The sequence below is a fragment of the Caloenas nicobarica genome, chromosome 1 (assembly GCF_036013445.1).
Source record: "Caloenas nicobarica isolate bCalNic1 chromosome 1, bCalNic1.hap1, whole genome shotgun sequence".
NCBI classification, from domain to species: Eukaryota; Metazoa; Chordata; class Aves; order Columbiformes; family Columbidae; genus Caloenas; species Caloenas nicobarica.
In genome coordinates this window covers 188,211,368-188,237,747 of record NC_088245.1, presented here as the reverse complement: position 1 = coordinate 188,237,747, position 26,380 = coordinate 188,211,368, and positions in this window count along the sequence as shown.

Sequence of the window (26,380 nt, the reverse complement as noted above, 5' to 3'; positions counted from 1 at the left end):
GCACAGACATTTTGAATTTTCATCCTTTCTTACAGTACTTGTGAGGCAGGAAGCCATCCATAAATTTTACAAATCACTTCTAACGAGAGGTCAAACTCATTAACAAAACTATTCAATAACATGACATGAAAACAGGTACTTACTGGAAATGTCCTTTCTGTCTGACAGTGAACAGCTGATAAACAGTCTTAGAGTATGGTGCAAAATGTTCTCTCTCTTGCGTGCTTTTCAGGCAATCACTCATTTAATTTTACTAGAGATTTCAGCAAACAGATCTATATAACAAACAGAAAGGAAGAAGGTACAAAAAATAAGTATAGGGAGATAAGAATAGAATATTTGCAGCATGTACCAGCTCATGGTTGGTTTTAGTTTATTATAGAAATGCAGGTCCTGGAATAAAAGCAATGAAAAGGCATGAAAACAATTATAGAAGGAATAGTTATAATGTTTTATATAACAGTATTTTCCAGTTACTTCTATATGATGGAAAAAACAGCACTGCTCTAGAAATAATGAAATAGTTATTAAAATTACCCATATTGTATCTGTACAAGAATTATCTACAAATTCCTTTTTTTAATCACATGTTGTATGTTCCATTATTATCTGCAGCCACTTCTTGTTCTTGTCTGCTGTGTGGGCTGTCAGAGTATCAAGAAATTCAAAAACTAGTTTTTCCAAAGCACATACACATCTCTGAAGATAATGGAAATAGCATAGCAGCTAACATTGTTTATTTCTGGCTAATGGTATTCTTCTGTCTCAGTGTGTAAAATCAGTAAAAAGACAACATTGCAGAAGTAATGGACTATGTTTGCTTAAACACAAAATACACAGTTAGTTTAGCTTTTTTTCTGAGAAGACCCAGAGTTGTACTATAAACAAAAATCTAATAAGTTACCATAATGGACTTTTTAGTTGATTTTGGGAAATCATAATTATCACAATGAAATCATAACTCAGGCCTTAGTTTGTTTAAACACATCTTTGTGCATATTTTGTTTGGAAATAAAGTACCATTCCAGTTGCTTTTTTTTTTTCAGTTTCTCTGGAAGAGTAGTAAGTGAAACATACATTACTAGTTCTGAAATATGATTTAACAAAACATCAGTTGCACAACTTTCTATTGACATCAGCTTGTCCTGCCATTGTATGTGTTTGTAGATGGTGACCCGATTAGACTGAGAGTAAGGTGAAACTACAAGGCTGGCCTGTTGTTCAGTTAGTAAGAATAAGGAGCAGCATCCAGAATTGCTGAGAGAGTAAAGAACTTGGAGACAGAAACCAGGCCTATAGCCAGCTTTGTGAACTCAAAGGAATTGACCGAAATTGCCTGCAACCAGTGGAGAATAAGATCCTGATAAACAGATAAAGTCCCTTACACCTACTTTAGGGAAGGCTTTGAGAAAATAAGATCAATGAAACATAGGATACTTTTGCCTGAAGGGAAATGTTTAATGTTTAGAATATGAAGCAGCAAAAGCAAATGTCTTAAGCCCATGCTGTCAACATAGAGATGAGATATCGTTAACCTGTTGCCTGTAAAAATAGCATAATAATGGTTACTGCTATTAATATGTATATTATTGCTACATATTAATATCTAGGCACGTTTAAGAAATACACGTAGCAGTCAACTACAGATTATCCTCTTTGATTGATTTTCTAATTTGAAAAACACAGACAAGCCACTCTGACATCACTATGGTCTTAAGAAAACTTAATGTGAAAGTGAATTGAGTATTTGCTACCAGAAAAAATATCTTATTTTAGAAGAATTTCAGATCCATGTAATAATGATAATAATAATAGCCTGGTTAGCTTTAATAAAACATATTTTATTAATTCATTTCTGTTAGTTGCAAAGATCAGCTTCAATATTCTAGCATAATTACAGTATACACCAGGTGAATGCCATTCTCTTAAATTAATTACCATAAAGATGGCCTTATTACAGTCTATGATAAAGAGTACATTCATTTTTTAAGAGCTATGTGTTTCCATTAAATGTGATTCAAGAAGACTTTACAGTACATAATTAAAAGGTGAGGTGACCTGTTACAGAGACCTTCAAGCAAAATGGAAGAATAAAAGCCTACCTAAGATGAAGTTAGACAGAATTTCTTTAAGAAGCAGATCCTAATTTTAACACTTGGATTATGCCATCCTCCCTGTGCAGAGACATAACTTCACTGGCTTCTGTCATTTGCCCACTAAGTGTCGATCAGTACAGGCTCTTTGCTCTGTGTCCTCTTCGGAAAAGGATGATGATTAGAGCCTGAACAACAGTCTGAACAGGATTTCTCTAAAGTGTAGGTTAGATTTGGTGAAAAGACACAGGAGATAACTCCTGGGCAAAATGCAAAAACAAGACTTAATGCAAACCTTCAAGTAATAGTGCTCAATATCTAGCATCACAGACAAAGATCAACTAGTGGCTTTAATGACATGGAAAAAAAGCAAACACGTCTAAAAACATTTCTCACAGAAGTCTTGTATAGTAATAACAACAATCACTTATCACATTCAGATTATTCTATTATTGGTCAGCAATGCAATGTTAGTGGAAAATAGGAAAACCAAATCCCATGGGAGTTAACTTCTTAAGCAACATGTGACTTTCAGATTTTGTTGTCTAAGTTCTGGTCTTTTATAGGAAACTGAGGCACCTAAAGATGCAGATAGAAACTTTTCAGAAGTACCTCCCATTACAGATATTTTTGCAAATAATATTTACATATCCAAGCATGTGGCTTGGTTTTCAGTGTACATGAAATCTGTTGGCTTAACAAGGTGAACTGGTGAGACCAGTTAGGTGCCTAAACACTGGCTGTAAGATTACAGGATCTTGGGATAGCTCAGGTTGGAAAGTAACTCAAGAGGTCTCTAATCCAACCTTCAGCTGTGATCAGACCAAGTTGCTCAGTGTTTTATCCAGCTAAGTCTTGGACACCTCTGAAATGGAAGGCTGCACAACCTCTCTGGGCAACCTGTTCCACTGCCTGACCACCTTCATGGGGAAAGAAAGCTTCTCTTCAGCTCAACTGGAAACCATACCTCATCATGGATTGAAAGGACTTCTATAGCCAGATCGCTACACTTATTGTATAGCATGAGCACATGTACACTCAGTTTTTCTACTGCAATCAGAACTTTCATTAAAAAAAAGACGAAATAAAAAAGAAATGGACAGGTTGAACTGAATTATTACTGCCTTAAGCATAAAGTGGTGCTGTGGAATAATCAGACGTGCTCTACCTTACTCTTTGGGCTCCTTTGGCAGACATGACCTTAACTTCTCTGCCCCAAGTTTTGTAAGTAGCAAAGCTGTAAGCTCCATTCCTCTCTGAGACTACTAAAATACATCTTTGGGCTGAGGAGAATGAAGGAGTCTGTACAAAGACAGTGACCAACAAATCTAAAGCTAAAAAGAAGAAAAACATTTGGAACCTGTTAGTTCTTCATCAGTTTGAAAAAAACCCTACCACTTTTATCACCATGTATCTCAGTCTTAGATTTTTCAGAGAGGATACGTTTACCTTTCAGAAAGGCAAAGAGATTGGTAAAAGTATTGGTACAAACAGGAGCAAGATACAACTTAAGGAATGGTAAGAACATTTTTAAGTGTTTTATCAGCATTTTTCCTGCATTTCTGTAAGCAACCATGTAGGTTTAAAAGCTGCAAGGAAACAAGCTGGAATCTATGTACGAATCACAATTGCTACCAGTTGAGAAGATGTTGGCCAACTGTTTTTCCGAGTATAGAATTTAGGCGTTTAAGACTATCTTTTAAAAAGAAGGTCTTGCAGGTTTGAAAAAATATAGCATTACATACTCACTTTAGATGACATAAGGACATACCTACTATCTCTGAATTTTAAGCAATATCATCAAAATCCCATTACTTCCCTGATGTTCATTTGAAAAACTATGATAAGTAGCCTTTTTTGGCTGTGAATAGATCTGAAACTGGAGCACTTTTAAGAGGAAAGAGAGCGCACAAAGTTAATAAAACAACCATATGAATCAGTTTTCTAATAATGTCAGAATACCACTAGACAGAAATGTTCTCAAATAGGTGTTAAGTACCCATAGAAGAAATAAAGTTCCTGTATTTGAAGCAAACTGTCACTGAATCTCTGGGCAAATGTGCTCCAGTAGAGGCAACAGGAATTTAGGTGATGAAAAAAGTAACATGGAGAGGTGAAAAAATGTGTGAAATTGGAATTTCTGCCTTTCTCCAGTCCTTGAACACAAATCTACTATGTATGCGTATTATGGATATGTGACTGTGTGCAAGAATGCGTACACAGGTAGAGGTGACACAATCAACTTTGGTGTTGTAAAGGCTGCCAAAGGTACTAGATGAAGTGGGGTGGGGGGGAGGTGGTGTGTGCGTAATACATGTATGTGTATATTTGTTGACTTAACAATAACTGCAACATTCTGAAAATACAGTTTGTACCAGAGGCAGTGACTTGTATATTTATTTTAACTTGCTTTACAAAATGAGTTTACTTACAGTTGTATCTGTCTTTTCTGATATTAAAGGACCATTCTCTAACTCACCTTTCTTATAGAATCAACCTTTTGTACAGGATAGTTGAATAAATACCATGCTGTTTATTCCATTCACCTTGTAAAGATGTTGCATTCAGGCACATACATGGCAAGCACTTTTATAATACCAAGTTAATATGTGAAAAACACACATTTCTAAGCACTAATTTTTGGAAAATCATCTAAGTGATACCACGAAAAGACAAGGATTACACTCTATCAGGCATCCCGCCCATGAAAGCTAAAAACTGCCTGGAGACACCACAAGAAAACTTTCTCTCCCTTTAGTTTCACTGCAGTTCAAACTTTCCATTTTACCCCAGGAAAGGCTTTCTCTTGCATATTTACACTGCAAGGGTCTTCTGGCGTCACAGTTGTAGAACTGATTATATGTGTAGCAAGCTCATTGGAAGAGCACTCGAGTGAAACATGATTCTTTTTAATTTGAAATCTGAAAAGTGTTGACTTACCACCTGGTGATTCTTGGAAGGAACAAAGCTCTTCTCCTAATGTTTTGTTAAAACCCCCCTCTGCCAAGTTGCTTACAAAACACTCATCAGTGTGCTCTGGCCACTCCAGCTTACCATTTATTATACCCCAGCTTTAACACTGAAGCTTATTGGTTTTATTTACTGCACAAACTGCATCCTTTCATAATTGCTTATGTGAAATATCAGTGCCAAGGATTGATCTTTTCTTAATTTGAGTGAGGAAAGATGCCAAGGTCATTACTAGAATCACAGCATGCAGTCCACCAAAATCCTATGGAGCATCCCCCTGCCCATCTACACTCAGGAACAAATAGTTGTAGGTTATAGTAACTGTCGCCTCTCCTAAAACATCTGATGCACAGAGTCTCTACTTTGCCAAGGTGAGCCCTACTCTATGTCTCCACATAACTCATGGATATTGACAGTGGAAGTACTTTTCCTCCTCCATCAGTACCAGAAACATCTGACTAAAAAGTGAACACAAGAGAAACCGAGTTAAGCTTCAGCTGGGTGAGAAAAGGATTTCTGTCTCTACTTCTGAGACTGTTTTGTCAAAGAGAAAAATGTGGGATGGTACAGATGTCACAGTGCCTTTTTACATCACCACACAAGATCTGAAACATCTAGACAACATATTAAAATAAAATGTGTTTGGCCCAGAACATGCAGAGCTTTGTTAAATATTTGTTTTCTGTTTCTAGAAACCATAGCAAATAAGGCTGGAATGGAATCTCAGAGGTATTGCCTAGACAAGCTCTTCATCACAACACAGAATTAACTGCAATTAAAACATTTTGGACATCTGTTCAAAGGCAGTTAGATCATGGTGACAAAGTCTTTGTTCTGTTGTATTGTCACTAACTTAAACTCTATCCTGCTGAGAAAAATTGTTTGCTCTGTCAGCCTGGGAGCATTTTGATTTTTTGTTTTGTTTTGATTTTTAGCATTTATGTCTATGTTATTTTTATGATCCCAAGACAAACAATAAAAATCTAAAAAACAACAAGAAGGAGACCACAAAGCCCTGTTAGATTTTTGTCCTTCTTTTCATTTTGTTTTGAAACATTTTTAATGCAATTACCAAAAGCCATTAGATAGGGCTGGTTTAGTGAATGCACTGCTGAAGGAAAAATCAGTTCTGTGGGGAACAGGTGTTCCATCACTGGGAAAGGGCTTCTTGTCAATAACTTCCTATCCATCACAAAGAGCACTGTCATGTTCATGTAATTAACATTGTAAATGCATCAGCAAGCAATCAGTCAGTGATATCTCCCCAAAACATACAATCTTCACTGAGGACACCTCTATAGAGAAAAATCACCGAGCCAAGCAGTTGAGTCATTTTTTGTCATCAAATGCATTAATTTATGTAAGTATAAGTAGGCTTTGTTTCTACATGCATGGAGTTTTAGCAGTAGCAATATCATGCCTTGTTCTCTCAGACTTTGTGTTGTGCCAGATGGTACATTTCAATATGATTAATACATTTGTATGAAATGATCAAACTTGTATATTTTCCACATAACACACTAATAGGTATCACTAATCTCCTGTAGAATTATTTGTACCATCTTCAACAATTCAGAATGAAAGATTAAGAGTAATAAAACAAATAAATCATTTCAGTTGTCTATTGAGATACCCTTTTCGAGCCTTTAAACCCAAAGAGAAAGCTGCTGCCCATCCAACAGCCGTTGGTGGCAATCGAAAAACTCCAGCAAACAAAGAATTTCCGAGCATTGTTCTCTGCAGGAATTTATACTGATGCATATATCTTTATTGCAGTGGTTGGAAAAATAAAAAAAAAAAAAAATCCAACTCAATCTCAAACCTATCTGGAAACAAAGCAAACAAATAAATAAAAAAAACTTCAGATCAAATAAATCATTGTGCATGTTCTGTACTTTAATCTTTTTAGGCATTTTTAATAAAGACAAAGAATTACACTCACAGAGAACTGACATCACAAAATACTTTAAAACTTCATGCATAGAGCACACATAAAAAGTTGGAAACAGGTTTCCTGTCCCAGTAGAGGATAATCTACTGTTCTACCAGAGAAAGGCAGTAAGAGCAGGAGCACTGTCCCTTGAATTTTTGAGAAGTGTATCCTAATCCCGCAACATTTCTATTTTGCTATTTTTTTCATCCTGAATTAATGTGTGCTTGTGATCAGCAAAATAATAAAAAAAAGAGAACTTGTTAGATAAAAGAAAAATTGCTATATCCTGTTTGGGGCTCATTCTTCTGTTTCCACAGGACAAAAAATACTTCAGAAAATATTTTTTAGGGCATAATTTCTTTTGAAAGATAGCTTTAACAATTACTTTAGATAATATTTTAAGAAAAAAATCAAATATATTTCAGATGACATCGTCTTGGATTTCTGCAACATGCTCTTATGTTTTAATTTAGGCTGGTTCTCATGCTACTTAAGTAAGGCATGAAGAATGCCTTTAGCTATTGATTTTGGTTTTTTCATCCTTACGGTTCTTGAGGACCTTGAGAAGTTTTTAGTCTTTCACTTCACAGAATCACAGAATGTTAGGGTTTGGAAGGGACCTCGAAAGATCATCTAGTCCAATCCCCCTGCCAGGACAGGAACACCCAGATGAGGTTACACAGGAAGGTGTCCAGGCGGGTTTTGAATGTCTCCAGAGAAGGAGAATCCACAACCTCCCTGGGCAGCCTGTTCCAGTGTTCCGTCACCCTCACTGAGAAGAAGTTTCTTCTCAAATTTAAGTGGAACCTCTTGTGTTCCAGCTTGAACCCATTACCCCTTGTCTTACTGTTGGTTGTCACTGAGAAGAGCCTGGCTCCATCCTCGTGACACCCACCCTTTATATATTTATAAACATTGATGAGGTCACCCCTCAGTCTCCTCTTCTCCAAGCTAAAGAGACCCAGCTCCCTCAGCCTTTCCTCATAAGGGAGATGCTCCACTCCATCATCTTCATGGCTGCGCTGGACTCTCTCCAGCAGTTCCCTGTCCTTCTGGAACTGAAGGGCCCAGAACTGGACACAATATTCCAGATGAGGTCTCACCAAATAAATTCCCATGTATTACTTTATTTTATTCTAAGGGAGAAAGCACCTCCTGTCACAGTGGAATTTCCCAACGCTATCTGCTCTGGGACACCCCCTCCACACCCCACGCATAACCTGGAACCACCTACAATTTTTTTCACAGATGCACCACTCCCATAAGCGATCATAACCCCAACTTTTTCCTGTGAGGGAGGTGGGAACTCCCCAAAACATTATTGAATGAAGACTGTTTCAATCCTCTCCTGTGATAATGGTCCACCATCACAAATGAGCTATCTATTTAGAGAAGGCACTACTTAATGAGTTACAGATTATTCCAGAAAAAAAAAAAAAAAAAAAGTACATTTAAATATCATCAAATAAATCCATGTGAGTAGCTTTATGTTGGGGGGAGGCTCACCTCCATCAGCTTCCTTTCGCTCACATAGGGGCCTTTCACCATCTGACTCATTTTCTGGAAAGAGCCTTTCAGCTGAAGAGTATTTTTTGATCTCCTTGTTACCAGCCAGCAGAACAGCTTAGTCCTATGACCCGGAAATATCCCACTGCCCTGCAATCACCTCTCTGAAGTTTATTGTGTGGTTGCTTATCTATATTGGTTCCAGGCTTGTTTTTCCCACTGCACCCTGTTAAGCTAGACCACATTCACATCAGAAAGTTTAAAAACCAATATGTTATTTTCCTCACTGAAAAGGTCAAAAGTAGGGTTTCTAAGACTATTACACTTCAGTATTCTTAGATGATGGTATAATACTGGGGTCCATCATATATAAACAAACAATTACTGTGACAATTTTAATACCTAATGGCTATTTAAAATATTTATTTTGAGCATTTTAACTGATTTATACAATTTTTTTGTATAAATGTCAAAAATAAATGCTAGGCATTACGACATCTTTTTGTTTTGAAAGACATGATGCACAGTAATGAAACAATCTCTTGAACTAGCAAATGTTGCCAAATTAGCCGAAGAGCCTGTTTTCACCATTAAAAGTTAGAAATAAACAACAAAAAATGTTTGTTAAATAAGCTGGTGCTTTTGTAGGCTAATGTATTTTGAGTGGTGGACTGAAAAAAAAAAGTTCTTCATAGTTCTTTTGATAATGTTCAAGTTTCACCAACATGCCATTGGAAATGTTATGAAATCCTGCTGTAGGAAATAAAGTGTCTTCACCTCTCACAGGTTTAACCACTTTGCAATCAATACTGTTGATATACTAAGTTTTGATTGTTTGCTTCTTTGCTTTTACACCTTCATTTTCAGAAAGCTCCTTTAATTCTGATATCATTTCACCCAGTTTTAGGGACCAGTGAACAAGCCATACTTGCATAGCACTGGGCAGCTCTGCCTTTTTTTCTTTTCCTAAATGCTGTGACTCAGTTTCACAGATCATGGTGAAAATTCTCATGATAAGACATTTCTCTTATTTTTTTTGTTTTTCTTTTGGAGGACTTCTTCATCCTCTGTAATTTTTCTGCTTTCTGAGAGAAGGATCAATAGCATAGTAATCTGAGGCAGATGACCTTGCCACTTCTTAAGGTACACCTGCTCTCGGAATCAAAAAGAGGCAGGGGAAGAGTCAAACACCAGGTCTCTGTTCATCCACACCCTCTAATTCTTAACTTGCTCCTCTGGATTTAATTTGGAGCACGATTTTGCTTTAGTATGCTTCAGAGGATGGTTCCCTTGCTCCCAAGTTTAGAAGTTTGAATGAGCAGTTTCCCTGAGACTGCACCTGTTCTCACCCCTTCCATCTCATACAGCCTCCCAAACCTACCTTCCAAGGCTTTGGAGGTGATGAGCTGTCAGCTTTAACAAGGGAAGCTAATCCAACCTGTTTGGCTTCAGTGGTAGGAACAACCCCTACTCCTCTTTTGCTTATCGGTGTGTAGAAGCAGGCTCAGAGTTAAGGCTTTAACCATCTTAGTTTGTTGTTCTAATGCTTCAGTAGATGCCAGCTGCTGCAGGGGCTGTTTATACGATCCTGACTTACAAATATTTATTCAGTAGACCTTATAAACACAAGGACCTGCACTGCAGTCAGTAGGACTCTTTACGCAAATGAGAACTTTTCAGCAATAGCTGCAGAATTGCAGTGCAGATCTGGAGGCACCAATAGCTCACACACAGCACAGAACACAAGGTAAAAGCCTTTGAAACCATCATGACAAGAGCAATTTCAGTGACTGTGTAAGAAAGAAATAAATATACTGCAAATTCTAGTGAAAACAATCCTCTGGATACACTTGGAAGAAATAAAAATTGAATATAAATCTTTAGCTGAAACTTGCATGTAAAAATGAGAAAACCTTCCTGTTTTATAAAGCAAATCTCTCCAAGTTATATTTTGAATTTACTCAGTCACAGATGATGCAAAACCCACTCTACAATACTGTGATTGCAGGGGTATTTTTTTTGCTAAAACATTAGGGGGTTTTGCCACAGGAATAAGTCAAAATATGTGATTAATGACTTCTTTTCTATAAATTCAATCTTTTCTGTGTTCATTGTTCAGAAGGAAGCAAATTCAAGGGCTTGTATCTGTGGTTTTGGCAGACTCATACAGAGCAGATGCCAACAAATGACATTTTCTTTTCCTTAATCACTTTCAGTCGTATCACTGAAACAAAAAGAGAGTCTGATAGATTTCTGAATTATTGCAATAAATGAGTGTCAGATTGTCCTCTCCATGCATAAACTAACCTTATCACTTTTCTAAGACATTTTGCTAATAATATTTTTAATATATAGAGAAAAACATCCTAAGCCTATTATACTCTATCAACAATATTTGCTTTGGTCATTCATCTTAACTTTGGAAAATCTCCACATTTCAGAGTTTATTCCAAATACTGAATATGCAGGATAAATCTTTTGACATCAGCATAGTTCTGATATTTCAAGATAGCAAATAGTTACATTCCCTTTGGCTGGTAGGTAGGCACACCATGGGACGTAGAAGCTTTGCACTTGTGAAGCTCAGGACATGATTACAGAACAATTAATAATTTCGTTAGGTAGGTAGATTCTTCACTTAGCACTCTCACTAGGGAGCTGGATTTTATGTGAAGTGGTGACAAAAATAAAAATAGCTCCCAACAACTGAGAAACAACAGTAAAAATTAGTGCTAAGTTGAGTAATAAACAACAAAATTTGTCAGGGTAACAGCTTAGTAGCTTTGTATCACTTCAATATAGTTTATACACTTTATTATAGACTATACATTTCCACTTCTACGCAGCCTTGTCCGTGACCAGGAGAAAAGGCTTAATTGCAGAAGAGGAGGCATATGTACCAATAAGGAAAGAGAAGTGCTTCCATGTAGCTTAGGTGTCTGAAATCTACTTTTGGCTTTCTGTACTGAGAAAAAAAATGCATTTCCAGGTGTTCCTGCTAGCAAGAAATAATGTTCCATCAGTTTGCAGGTTCTAACACTGGTGTACCATGACTTGCCATGATATTTAATCTGTCTTTTTTTTTTTTTTTCCTTTTTTTTAAGGTATCCACTCACTTATGCAAGGATTATGGAGCTGAGGGTTTCTCAATAGTAAGAGAGCTTTACAAGTGGCTGAGGTGTAGCCTGTGAAGTTAAGCTTCTGTCCTGAAAGCCTTTATTCATGCAGAAATTACTAAGTCATTTCTTTTTTTTTTCTTTAAAATGCAGAAGGGAGCCAAACTGATTAGTTGATCATAACAGTCTAATAGGTATTAAAACCAGCCTAACATTCTCTCTTCTTATTCCATGAGTTATGTGTATTAGAACAAAAATGACTCACTGAGATTTCCTTTACTTAACATTTGCAGAAGGTTTCATCTCCTGCAATCAGTTATCGTGCATGTAAGATGCAATGCTGAGTTATGAACACCACAAAAAAAAAGAGACAACTCTCAGCTTGCTAAGGGCAAGGCTGGCAGCTGAGCTATCTGCCCAGGAAGGATGGGTCTGGATCCCCTCAGGCAGGGCGAAGTGGATGCCACCTCAAGTCAGTGACCCAACCATCACACTGCTGAACTGATGGTTTCACCATACCCCCCAGCAGACGTCACTTCTCTAAACCCTTGATTTTGTGTCTGAGAGGCAAACAGAGGCTGTGCTGTGTTTGTGCAGAGGCTGAGGGTGTTTGGAGACCTCATGCAATCTTTTCAAGCAGGAAAGGCAGAAAACTACCTGGCTTGCAAACCTCGCCATGAGCAGGAGTAGAATTTAGTTTTGAGGAATTTCATAAAATGCAAGCGTAAGCCAGCCTTAATGTCCAAATTTTAGATGTACATACTTTTGTCCTGCTTTGATCCCACAGATGTGTCCAAATGTTTAGGGTTTCCAGCACTCCAGTAACTAGAAAGATAATGCAGTTCAGTAAAGAGAGAAAAAAACATGGATCACCTTTAGATCTAGGTTTTATTCACTGGCTTTATTCATAGAAAGTTCATCTACTTTTTCAATTTAAAGTAGGGGTTGCACATTAGATTTGAAAAAACAATCCCTGAACACACTTATTCGAAGGAGAGTTTAGTAAAAGGTACTTGGCAAAGCTAAAGTCACAAAAGTTGCCATCAGTTAAAAATATATTGAATGTATAAGCCTCATTTCACCTGTCATTGAGGTATCTTTAAGTACCTTGTTGAGAGGTACTCCAGCTTCTCTTGTCTGGGATAATAGTCACCCTACATGTGTTTAGCATCCCTCTAGGTGTAGGACTCAGCTCTGCACTCTTTCCCCCCTTCTCTGGTTTCTTTGTGAAAGAAGACCGGATATGAGCCTCAAGAGGGAACCAGAAGTCACTTTGCAGAAATGACAGTATGGACAGTCAAGAGATGTGAGCCTCAGACCAAAATATGAGTCTTGACGCAGACTTAAATTCTGATCTGAAGAGGATTACACCATGGTAAAGATAAATTCATAACCATTTAATTTTTATGAGGCACAGAGAAACCCAAGTATTGATCTGAAAAATAAATACATTTTTAAAACAGGGATGTTTTCAGGTTTTGGGAGAAAACCAGTAGGAATATGGTGGCAGTCAGCAATTTCAATCTGTGTAATGATAGTACTGGGTCACTAGCATTACTACAATAAAGACAATTTATAAAAAAGTGTCTGTCCACATTAATTAAACCACATATTTCTGTTGACTTCAGAAGGCTGAAATGAAGTCCAAAATGCATAACTTGAATGTAGTAACTCTTTGTCCTAAACCTGGGTAATTTCATACTCTAATTGTGAGTTGCCCACCATTTCTGCTTACACTCAGGTAAGTTTATTATGGTGGTAGACTATTTTTTCTATATGCCACTTCATAGGTACTGGGAATTGGCCATCCTTTAGCTTATTTATAATATGTATGGAGGAAAACTTTCTCCTTATTTGTGGAGGTAATTGTCTGCTGTGGTTTCCCTAAAAATCACATTCCTATAAAAGACCTATTGCTTTTAAAATTAATTTATAATTTAATAATTAAAATATTATAACTTATAAATTATTTTATACTTACTATATATTGTTTACATAATTTAAAAATAATTCCTTTAAAATTATTCCTTCAAAAAGCAATTATTTAAATTCATTCAAAAAAAAGGAATATTACATCCTTTTCTTCTTTCCTAAGAAATTGTCTCTTGTTAAGTAGAACTGCTCACTGGCTGATATTTGGGAAAAAGAAATGAAAGCATAATCAGTAAGTTCTAAAGTTAAATGGAAATCAAATTAATTCTGTTATTATTGTGTGAGTAATTCAGAAGACATCTCTATGCACTGCTTCTTATCCCGTAGTTCTTCTAGATTAAGATGGCTTCACCGGAATGAAGTAATAAGAAGTTAATATATTCTCTGCGAACTTAGTTTCCAGAATCTTCTTCCATCCAGATTTTAGACTTGTTCATCAGGGTTTCACTTTCAAATGAAGAAGAACCTAGACCCCTGTAACATGATGCGAGACAGCTCTCAGTATAAAGCATGTAATGAATGATGATGTACATTACGTACATGACCTTCATAAAAACTCAAGGAATTTCTGTATTTTCTCCTGGTCTCTGGCAACATGACATTCCACAGTGATTTCTCAGGGGTCCCATGTTATCAAGCCAGGCATTAGTGACCCTGTTCATGTTTCCGGCCACTGTATGTTCTGTAGTTGCTATGGTTTTACTGGATAAGCAGACCACAAGATGTACCCAGAAACAGAAAGAAATAGCTGCAGTAAATGAGTAAGAAACTTGTGGCTGCTCTGCCATAAGTCTTTGAGGTGCTTTTACACTATCACACAGCAGAGATTATTTAGTAGGATTCACACAATGCACAAGGTGAGAAAGCACAAGAGGGAATTTTTTAATGGTCATACACGGCAAGGTTTGATGAGCTGTGAAATTCTGGCCAAGGGTCTCAAGGGCTTTTGAAAAAGATACAATATCAAAACTTTTATATTTTATATTTCATGTCATCTAGAGGATTTTCAATATTAAATAGAATTGGAAAATCATGGGACAGTGAATAAAAATAGCCACAATAAATGAAGAAAACTGGGAAGTCTTTTAAAAACTAGTATGCATTTTCAGAGACCAGCATCAAGGGAAGAGAACGTAATGTAACCAAGAGACACAGCAACAACAGTAAATTCAATTGCTGACCTAACAAAAAGACATAGCTGAGTCCTTAAAAGGCTGATGACATCTGAATACAAACACGCTATGAAATGTCTCAAAAATTACTTTGGATGCAGCTAGAGTGTACAAGAAAAATATTATTACTGCTCTTCAAGTCAGAAAATTGACAGCAGCTGATATTTGGATTTTCTATTAAGGGATTTGCAGACCCTCTATAAGAATGTCTATAAGACAAATTTTCTTTTCTCATCAGGAAGTAGGAAATGCAAAAAGATGTTAGTGAGCCTAGAACAGCCAAATGTCCTCAACAGTTAACTTTTATGAGGTGGAAGATGAGACAATACAGACAAAATTTTTAATACTCTTGGACGTTTTTCAACAGGAGCATCCAGCTGCATTTCCTGTTTGCCATTACAACCACAGACCATAATGGCTTTGTCTGTATTAATATATTAAAGGGTGTCCAGGAATGTTCCCAGAGACTGGTACATGTTCAGCTACATGCCAAGCAGCTGAAACGTTCCCTGGCATGGTTTTGGCGTGTACTAGCTGGACCTCTTTCAAATAATTCCCAGGCATGATACCAAAGTAGAGGGTGCTGCAGGGGCCTTTCCCAGAGGGTCATTTGTATGTGGTCACTCTGTTTTGGAGACTAGGAAAATGTAGCAAAGAAATAGGCTGCAGCGCCTGGGAGGCACATGTAATTTGCTAGTACAGAGTGGTGTGTCAGCTGCTGAGACTATGGGACTGGTTTTGCAGTCTCACGTTCAAAATAGAAATAACTCGACTGAAAAGGAGTTAATATTTAAAGTGGTAAAAGTGAGAAGAAAGTGAAGTCCCAAATTCAAATAATGATACCTAACAGGGTTTCAAGCGAACCCTGTTTTCTAGCAATTATATGCAGTATGGCTGTTGACTGCATCATGAGAAAGAATAGAGAGCAAAGAAACCAAGCATGCAGATAGAAGTTATTTTTCCTCAATGTAATTCACTGGGGAAGATCACAAAATTTGTAGTTATTGATAGCTCATATAATTGATCCTCAGTTCACACATATAGTGTGAATACATTATATATAAAAATATATTATTGTTATTGTATATACCACATATACATTTACAAATCATAGTTTATCTCAGAAGCCACCTGTCACTTTCAAGGAATTCTTGATAGAAAGCTGAAACAATTTAGAGACAAAATATCCCTACAAAGTAATCTAAGTACAGCTTGGAAAGAGAAAACAAACAAAACATTAGATAAAGACAATAGGTAGAAAAATACTGACAGTTCAGAAACCCTAGTAGTTCAGAACCCCTAGTAGAAAGCAGAAAACCTTGGCATGGGTCCTAATGTTGTCCTATGCCACAAGTTAAACCAATATGGCCTCTGAAAACGTTACTATATGTCCACATGATTCAGTGTGGGAAGCAGGATTTAGCCCTGCAGAGACTTACTGCATGCTTCCTAGGTATTGTATATACAAACTAAATATAACCATGACCCACAAAGCCTGCTTGGCAATGAATTGGACCCAGCTTTCTTGCAAGCATTAGAGATTTTATTTTGGAAGGCTGCTCTTATCCAAAGTGTTCCTGCTAGTCTTAAGACCCACTTCCCTGCTCTCCACCCTGAAGAAAAGTGTCCGTACAAGGCTCGTGTCCATATTGCTAAAGTCTCTTATCCCCTCAAAATTTGATGGCCATATTTCTCCTGCGTGTCAAGAAGAGTTTTTGGTCCATGCTTTCTCCAGAACTGGAGACATACATGGAACTGAAGTCTGGGATGTGCCTGAGAGAGGGCTCATTCACTGTACAGCTGCAGCAAGGAGTGTGCTGGTAAACAAACCCCGTGAATCACTGCAGGATGGTGTTTGAGCCTGAGCTCTGGTCCAACTCAGTTTCCCAACATGAGTGCATTCCTACTGTCCTGGTGACTTTTGAAACTTTTAGGTCTTCCTGGCTTGCTCCTGCCTGTGTCTTTGAATATTAAGAAACGCTGTACCAGGAGACAGGATTTCAATTAGCACAAATATTTTTTTTCATTTTGTCTAAAAAAGTAGGTGTATAAAGACAGAACAATCAAAGCCTTTACAGGAGTCAGAAAATATGTTGGAATTAACAGTGTTCTTAGTGGAAAGAGATATCAAAAGTACCAGTCCCAAAGAAACCTACTGAATAAGGAAAAATAATTTTTCCTTTCACATTAATTGCTTTTATTAAAGTCTTTTACCTTGATGACATCAAAGAGAGTATCAAATAATTTACCAGTTCTTGGTCTAGAAAACTCTGGTAGACTAACTAAAGAGCTGCTTTAGGAGAAATGAAATAATTGGAAAATGCCTAGAAACATCAGATACCTTTCAAATGATTACGAGATTTTTTGCATGCTCAGGGTCAAGTCAGTGTTCTTGATGGCTGCACAAAATCAGTTCTCTGTTAGAGCTCAAAAGATATCAAAACACAGTATGAATAGCAGTGAAATTATGGTCCCAAAGAAACTAAGTTCAGAGACAATTACTCTTTCTTTTGTTTCTCTTCATTAATGATGCTACGAAAAATAATGCTTGGATGATTTAACCTGCTTCTGCTTTATTTTCTGTAAATATTTGCATACGTATAAAACTGTGTGTATTTATACAGACATGTAAGAAAATGAAATTAAGCAGCTATTTATATAAACATAAATCTCTATGTATTATAGTTTCCAGCTCTTAACAGCACCCTAGAAACCTGAGTAATATAAACTGCTTCTGCTACATTGATGCCATAATGATGAGATAACAGAAGAACAGAAAACCTCTGAAATTTCGGCATGAGAGATTTCTGACAGTAGGTAAATCTCTGTCATTTACTGTGACTGCATTATAAGTCTTATATTTTACAAATTGTCAACATTATGCCGTTCTTATTAACTTCAAACACTAAATTTGACCGCATAGGCAATATTCTTTATAAAGTTTACTAAAAATAGTCCAAAAATTGTTTGCTGTTACACAGGGAACATCAGTTCTGTAGGAGAGCCATGATGACAAGTTTAGAAAGAAAGTCAGTCTATAAAACTTCCTGAAAATTTGGAGAAGCCTTTTCCTTCCCTATTTTGTTGTAAGTCCGTATTTTGCAACTATAATTGGAGAAAATAGAAAATGTATTTCTAATTCAAAAATATTTTGAATTTTTTTTCAACTATAAGACACAGTTAAATGGCTGGGTTTTGCCTTCAGTAACTGGGCAGCAAAGGCAACAGAGCTGAAATTATGATGTCAGCGTGACACATGCAGTGCATGTATCCCTAGTGGACACAATATTTTTGGCAGTTTGTCTGAGGTTTTGTAAAAGCTATCATTTGTGCTATCTGAGTAGCTTCCTTAATGAGGCAGCAGGAATTATGTCCCATAATTGCCCAATTTTGGAAGTTCAATTAATCCCTTCCTTTCAGACGCTGTCATACAAGAGTGTGTGTTCCCAGAAATTATGTGGCTTAATAACATTCATACTCCTAACCATAAAATAAATATTAGCTCACCAGCAATTCACTTAATACTGATATTATATGGATCACAGACTAGTGCTCTACATTGATATGTTTAATTGTGGAAATGAGACATTTTCAGATACTAAACTAAATACTAGTGAAGACATATACAGTAATAAACAGAGTGAAGACATATAATAAATGCACACAAAACCACACATACTTACATACTAGCTAGATATGAAGAAACTAGCTGAACTGTTCCTCTAGATTGCTTGTACTTGCAAATTACTTTAAACATTTAGATTAGCTATTTGTTAGGTATAAGCCTTCTTTATGGAACGCTTTTTTGCATCTAGTCTAAAATTTAGAATCATAATTATCTTGTTTTGTTACAGTTTTCAAACATTGACACAATACTTCAGATTTTCAGCACAGTCTATCTTACTGCAATGAGTATGTAGTACATTACATACGAGTCCAGTTTATTTCCCCAGGGACACAATTTCTAGTTGATCACAATCAAATATTCTCTTTTTCTGCAGAGTGCAGATGCACAACTTCAGCAATGTGGGTGGTGGGTCACCCCTAATTAGTGAGGCATGTGCTTCACGGTTGGATTTGTCTCTGGGTTAAAGAGTAGGAGAAATCAAACCCTCTCAGACTGAGCAAGACCCAGAACCAAGATCCCTCTGCCTTGGTGGAAACCCTGGGCTAACCTGTGGGATATGGGTACATTAGCATGGCAGACACCCTATAAGCTGTGATGAGTTTGAATTCAAATCCTAGACACAAACTCCCTCCAAGCATTGAGGGACTTTAAAAGCAAGGGGAAAAAAAAACCTATGCAGTTATAAAAAAAGCATTGAAGCTTTTTGAATGAATGGGTGCACCACGACAACCAAATAAATGAAGTGTCAAAGTTAGAAGAAAAATCCGATCAAACTAAGATTACTTCAAAATGAAAAGCCCGGATCTATATCTCAATAATCCTTGGGAGCTAAGTTCACCCAAGAGGACAAGTTATTTTCTTGTGTTTTAGACACTAAAATTGCTTTGTAGTATAATTATATCAATTGCTTACTCTGTCGCAATTCTGTATGATGCTTTCCACTCCCTTTATCTTATAATTTTCTCACTGAATGGTTGATCTCCTGCTCATTCAAGCCTATAATACTTTCTAATACTAATAAGAAAACCAATATAATAACACTTTTCATAGTTACAGTAGTTGCCATTTTTTGCTGCTGAACACGGTGGCATTTCAGACATAATTTTCTATCAGTCTTGACAGAGATGCAAATTCCGAACAAACCAGAATGATTTGTCAGAAGTGCTAACAAACCTACAATGGATGAAAGGAATTTTACTTTTAAAAAATCACATATTTTCTCATTTGTGCCCAAGAACTCCTGGAGGTGTCAAGGTAAAGACAGGCTCTTCTCTATGGAAGAAATTACTGGTTTTATGCTGTTATTTATCTTTCTTTTCTTAAAAAAGTGATAAGCAGACCATCAAGCAAAACAAGAAAACAAGAGCAAGGATATAATGAAGACAGAGCTCTGAAAGTCCAAATGCTTCTCCAAATGACTACCTAGACTTTTATTTGGTCATATTCTCTAAACATAGCACAGATTTATCCCTTGCAAGACATTAGGAAAACCCAATTATTATTTTAATTGCAGTGTTAATATTAGGCTTTTTTTTTTCCTAATTTGAGGCTGAAATTTGAGGTACCCTGACTTTCCAAAACAGCCTGGCAAGCACAGTAGTTATTTGTTCTAGAGAATATGTGGTGAGCTAACTGCTCCCACTTTTGCTTTTGCATTTATCTTTCTTGGTGAAAAAGCATTTCCCAGAATTTCATTGAGCTATAGTACTCTGTAACCATATGGGTCTGTGCTAGTTTAAAGACAACCTTGGATCAGCGACATACTAGTAAAACTGGATGTGAGTCCACCTGTATCCTCTTGCACCTGCTGCACACCCAGGTAAACATTTCACCTTTTTGTGCATAGGTGTTTTCTCTCTTTATTTCAATACTTTCCAGAACAAACTTCCAAAACACAGAAACCAAAAACCCAAAGTGGGATTTTCCTACCAAGATTTGAGCATAATCCTTCCCTTTCTCCTCTCTTCAGTTTCCTTCAGCACAACTAGGCTTGCTGAGAGATAGCAAGACAGCTTCTCCAGGCCATGCGCTGCATTCTTGCAACAAGGAAGAAGCAAAGACTTGTCATCCTTGCTGTTTGTCTCTGGGTGAGTCTGCTCTTCCTAACATCTGTGCTAAAGGGACAGCAGAGTCTACAGGTATTGATTGTGTCTCCTGGTTCGGGGGCCCACAGAACTCCTCATACACCTCCAGTATAATTTATGGTAAATCTAATGCATGTAAGGGGCTTTTATAGGGAACTTACAAACTTTTGTTAAATGACTTCAACTAAAAGTTCTCTTAACATGTCAGGCTTAATACAATGCACATAGAAAGAATCAAGTTAATTTTTTCTTTAAACAGAAAGATAGAAATTACAGTGGTAATTACAAAACTGTAATTTTGCCTTTATCAAGAATAAACTTGCGTTTAGACACAGGTTTGCCAGAAAAGGGAATTGTTTGTTTGTTTGTTTGTTTGCAGATAAACATAACTACAAAAATGGACAAATAAGCACGTGAGTACTAACCAAACTTGTTATTGTACCAGAAATTAAACTGGTCGAAAAGCAATTCACACTGGATGATTGTGATCCACTATGGGTCAGGATCCCCACCAGGACAACCCTATATAGGTCCTCAAAGTGAATTTGCACTGGGTGTGGATGGGGCTTTGGGCCATTCTGCATTTTTGTGTATGTTAAATGTTAAATAGTTTATGTCAAACAGTTCCGCAATTCTAAGTATCCCTTCTTGCAGTATATGCTATGACACATATCTTTACATAGGGAGAAAAATGTCAGGACATTATGAGTAAAATTTTTATACCAGCAAGTTTGGCAGTATCTCTTGAACAAAATATCTATCTGAGGTCTACTTGGAACAGAAGCTGAGACAGGAGAACAAAGAAAATATAATCCAGTTTTGTCAACTCTAAACTGGGGATGAGATCTTAGTCCCTGCCAAAAGACCAGTTTCGCTGAAACACATTCTTTAGCAAAAGCCCATTCAATTCTTGCCATCAGCTTGTTACAGTGTCTTATTTACTCGACTGCTGTAATTTCCCAAAATCCCTGCCAGGAGGTTATATATTTAGAAAGTTATTTGCTGGGGAAAGAAAATGAAAAAAAAAAGTTTTTCACCTGCATTTCTATGATTTATACGAACAATAGGAGCTCCTATTACTTAAGACTTTTTATAGGAGTTACTATGCAGTATCTGTCACTTACTTATGTGCTTTAGTATTGTGATGAATCATGACCGTAGTAAGCTCGGTGAAACAGGCACAAACAGAAAAAAATATGTGTAAAGAAGTGTTTCAACCTGAAATTGGCTTATATTTTATAAGAAATGCATGACTCCTTTCACTGACCCCCCTCAAAAAAAAAAAAAAAAATATATGTAAGCATTTTAAGATACAGAGCACTTAATTTTGTAGCCTTAGGCAATGATCCTACTTATCACATTGTATTACTGCTAAAAAGCGGACATATAGAAAAGCAGCATTAGAAATAAATCTAAAGTATGTTTTACAAAGCTAGGAATGTCACTTCTCTGTGAATCTAACCTGAAATACCAATATGAAATTGTTAGAAATAACAGAGATTTTATAACACAAAAATACAAAAATATACAGAACAGAAGAAAAACAGAAACTCAAATACGTAATATGCTAAAATACAGTGACTTGTCTGGCTCCTGTAATAGGATTAATTACTTGATTTAGAATTTCTATTGTGATTGTTAGGCTTTGCATTCTCTTCTAATAATTTTCAATCTAATAAAAGTGACTTTTACTAAGCTTTAGCTGAACCAAGATTTATCACACTATTTACTCGAATAATTGAAAGAATTGTAACTATGAAAAGGTATTCCTTTTTCTCATGTTCTCTACAATTTCTGTCCTTTGGGTCACTGTAGGTAAAATACAATCTTCCAGAATATGTTTTGACTCCAAAGTAGCCAAACCAATGATAACTTTACTTCCTTGGAACTAATTTTAGAATATCATTAGACTTTTCTCTCTCTTGAAATCCAGTCCTTTTGTAAGGAAAATTATTAGCAGTGTTCTGACTTGAACTGGCAAGGTTTTTTTTGTTTAAGGGTACTATGAAGGGATTCTCAGACTCATTTATTTCTTCATATAATAGATTTGGCAGCTTTAGGTATAAGGTATTCTTCCTATAATATTCTGCTTTAGGTATTAGGTGTATAATTCTGCTTTATAATTTCTGCCGCATAATTCTGGTTTAGGTATTAGGTATTCTTTCTGTAATAGTTTCAGCTGCTTTGAATGTATGATACCTTCATGTAATACATTTCTGCTAAGGTTTGTTCTACAAGATTTCCTGAAACATGTGGAGGTAAACACAACTGGCCAAAAATATATTTGCAATGAACCAATGTTGAAATTATTGCCGTTGTCACTGTTTTGATCTAAAATAATCATGCTGTTCCGCAGCGAAGTTCTGAACAATCCCCAGTCCCTGTGCACAAGTCTGGTGTAAGAAGTGATTTGTGCACAAGAGAATAACATTCATTTCATAAGCAACTAAGCAGGAACTCTCTATCACATGCCCAAAAGGGACACATGGATCTGAACCAGTGACTTCTTTAGGTATCTTCAACCCGCATGCAGCCAGGGGATGTTTCATGCAGGGAATCAAATTCCATCTGATCAGATGTACGCACCTTAAGCTACCTTCAAGGTAGATGGAGGTGTGTTCTTTGACCTACTAACCTGCTCCTGTGGTGCTAAATTATTTGCTAAGGTAGATGCAGCTGATCTACAGCCACTGAAGAACAGGTCCTGTATTTTAAAGTAAAATTGGTTATGAACTATAAGGAAATAATAATTACAAATGATAAATCCACTATCCACATGAGCCCTTGAATAGCAGCTGAATATCTTCTGAGTGGTGTCCTCGGGCTGTTTGGTTTGGCTTTTTAAAGATTTTAAATACTATAAAAATCCCAATTTTTTTCTCTGCAGCAATAATGTCTGAGTGATTTTGGAGAAAAAGGCAGACTAAATGCTTCTAGACAGCTCTAGGTAGGAGTGTAGGTCACAGACCATACTGAAAACATAACGAAGGGACACTTGCAAGTGTACTTTGAATGTATTCCATTTAGTGAGTAATTTTTAAACCCTCATAGAGAGTGGGTTTCAAAATGTAACATGTAGTCCTCTGCTAATTACAGCTTGAAGATATTTGGCTGCACTCCATCCAGAGTAGGTTTTTGGCTATCATTTCCAGCTCAGGAAATCATTTAATGCCACTCTCTGGTTCTGCTGTAATGTTTAAAGCCCAAATTGAACAATACGGTTTCTATTAAGTGAGGGTTGATGCTTTTCAGAAAACAGAGAAAACCACATGCTAAACCAAGCCCTGGTCCTCCCAGGACAGATCGGGGAGCAGATCCCTCAGGACAGCTCTCATGGCGCACCCCACTACCTGCTTTGACATGGGTGCAGTGGATGCTGCATGGCCGAGGCACCTTGGGTACCCTTGTCCCATCTCCAGCTGCATCTCAGACCCCATAGCCGTGAGCGGAAGTCAACACAAGGCACAGACAACCTGTGCCAAGCCTCCAGGCTGTGCCACCACACCCCAGGAGATGTTGGATTGTAGTGATCCACAATAGCTCTTTCACTCTGCTGCTCCGGGCTGCATCCCTGGGACAAAATGTATTCTTTACCATCAAGATGGAATACAAATATGATGTTCACTGTGAACCATATTCACTGTATAATATGTATATTTCATCTGAATATAACATCCTTTCAGTACAGACAGACTTAGACACCATTAACTAGGGTAACCACTAGTCACATAAACAAAACAGCACTATGCTAGTGTGAGCATTTATTCACTAACTGGTCAGTCTTGAGGTGTTCTTTGCCTTTTTCCTTTGGCTCAGAGAGTTTCTATTGGTAGTATCAAACACTTTTAGTTCTTACATAAATCCCAGAAAAAATTATGATGGTTTGTTGATTGACTGGAACCACTGGAACAAGGGAAATATTGGGGGGGGGGGAAGGGAGAAGGGACAAAGGGTATGATGTTTTGTGTTGTTTCCGCAGTACCAGTTGTGAGATAAAGTGGCCATATTAACTCTTAGACTGTTATGTTGAAATACATTTTGGAAAAAGGAAAAAACCTGCAACCTTTTGTAAGCTGTTTTTATGCAATATCTTCCTAATAATAAGGTAAGGTCTGAAAATATGGATAACAACAACAACAAAATACAGGAACAAAGTCAGCTGAAACAATGAGTTACCAACCTGTACAACAAGAGACTCTGTGTACGTCCTGTGCAAAGGCCAAAATAAATTTGTTCGTTCCTGGACTGCAGGCAGCAGTTATGACATGTACACAAGGTCACACGGGTAAATAAGACAATGCATAGAAAGATTTTGTATAAACTAATTTAAATTGTCCCTGTCTCATTTTCCATCTTTTCTTTGTCTAGACGGCATTCCCAGTGATTAAATCCAAGTGATCACTTGTTAGGAAAGGAAAACCCAGCAAAATCAGTGGCAAACAATTTTTGTTTCTTTTTTTTCTGTTTGATCATTAATAAAAGGTAAACCAGATAATGTCTCTGCTTTTCTCCACAGCCCTTACAACCTAATCTACTGAGATTTATTCTCTGTCACTAGGAGCTTTGTCTGAAAAAAGCACTGCTAAAAGAACAGAAGTTTTAATTACATCCATCGTTTTGGTGACTGCATATCCAGGTTTACCTGAAAAGGGCAAACTCTTTTAAAAGAGCTAAACTATTCTGGCTCATAAAAGATAAAGATCATAAAATCTAATCCACAATTTTTGCTTCTTCTATCATTCCTCATACAGGTTGTGAGTTTTACTAGGTTTTTTGGTAAATTTGAAAATTTTTTGAAAATTTGTTCCAATATGAATGACTTAGTGAGAATGAATTTCTGGCTTAACAATACCTTGCAAGCAACCTACCTAAAATGCTGTATTGAGGATGTGATAGTCATTATTCAATGTAGAAGCTGTACAGATGGTCAGCTAAATCTCACGGCACTGCTTGCAATCTCTGGTCAAAAATGTAATAATAAAAACTGCTTCTGGCCAAACTAAATTTTTGGTCCTAAAAAGACAGATTTAATTTTCATGAATTATTAAAGCAGTGGGTCAATTTTGGAAAATGTGGTATCAAAACCAGACATAGTCCAAAACAAAGGTCTTCGGGTCTGGATGTATTTCTTATCCTCTTTCAGATAAGAAAAATATGGATCTTTTATTTCCTTTCTCCACTTCTATATACTTTATTCAGATTTTTTCTTTTGCATGAGTTTCCAAAATGTTAATACATTTTAGTGTGAGTTGACTGAGAGATAAAAACATGTGTTTGTTTTCCATCTTTCAAGGGTCAGGCATTTGGTAAATAGCTATCCAGTGCATCAAATTCAGATAATCAGATCACTGTCGGGCCACAACAACAGGCTTTTTCTACTGGGGTTTTTTTTGCTTGTTTGTTGTAGATTGTTCTCATTTATATATTTAAATTACCCTGCATTTTTGTGAATGTTGTAAAAGAAAATTTAGCTATTTGAACAGGCGCAAAATCTCGAGGTTCTGGAATTAGAAACACAAATATTTTTGGGACATCTTGTACATCACATTTTTTTGAAATACTTTTACAGAACCGTATGTTTTCTGTGGTTCTGTTCAGTTTAGTTTCACAATTTGCAAGTGGGAAAAATTCTGCCTCCTCTAGAGAGAAATAAAGCAACTGCAAATGCAAGGAGAATTACATTTTGCTTTTCATTCAGGTTTTAGATCTGTCATCCGATTGGTTGCCCTGCTTGTATTCCCCCTCAACCCTCTGAAGCAAATAGAAACTCAGAAACTAGAACTCCTGCAAAAATGAAAAGAACTTCCTGCACTCCGTGAGAGAAAGATATCCCAGCCTAGTGACAGACTTCTCAAAGTAGGAAACAAAAGCACAGAGAAAAGCAGAACTTCAATTTCTTTCCTCCTTTCTTTAGCTGTAATCCTGCCTTCCCTTGCTTACAGCCCC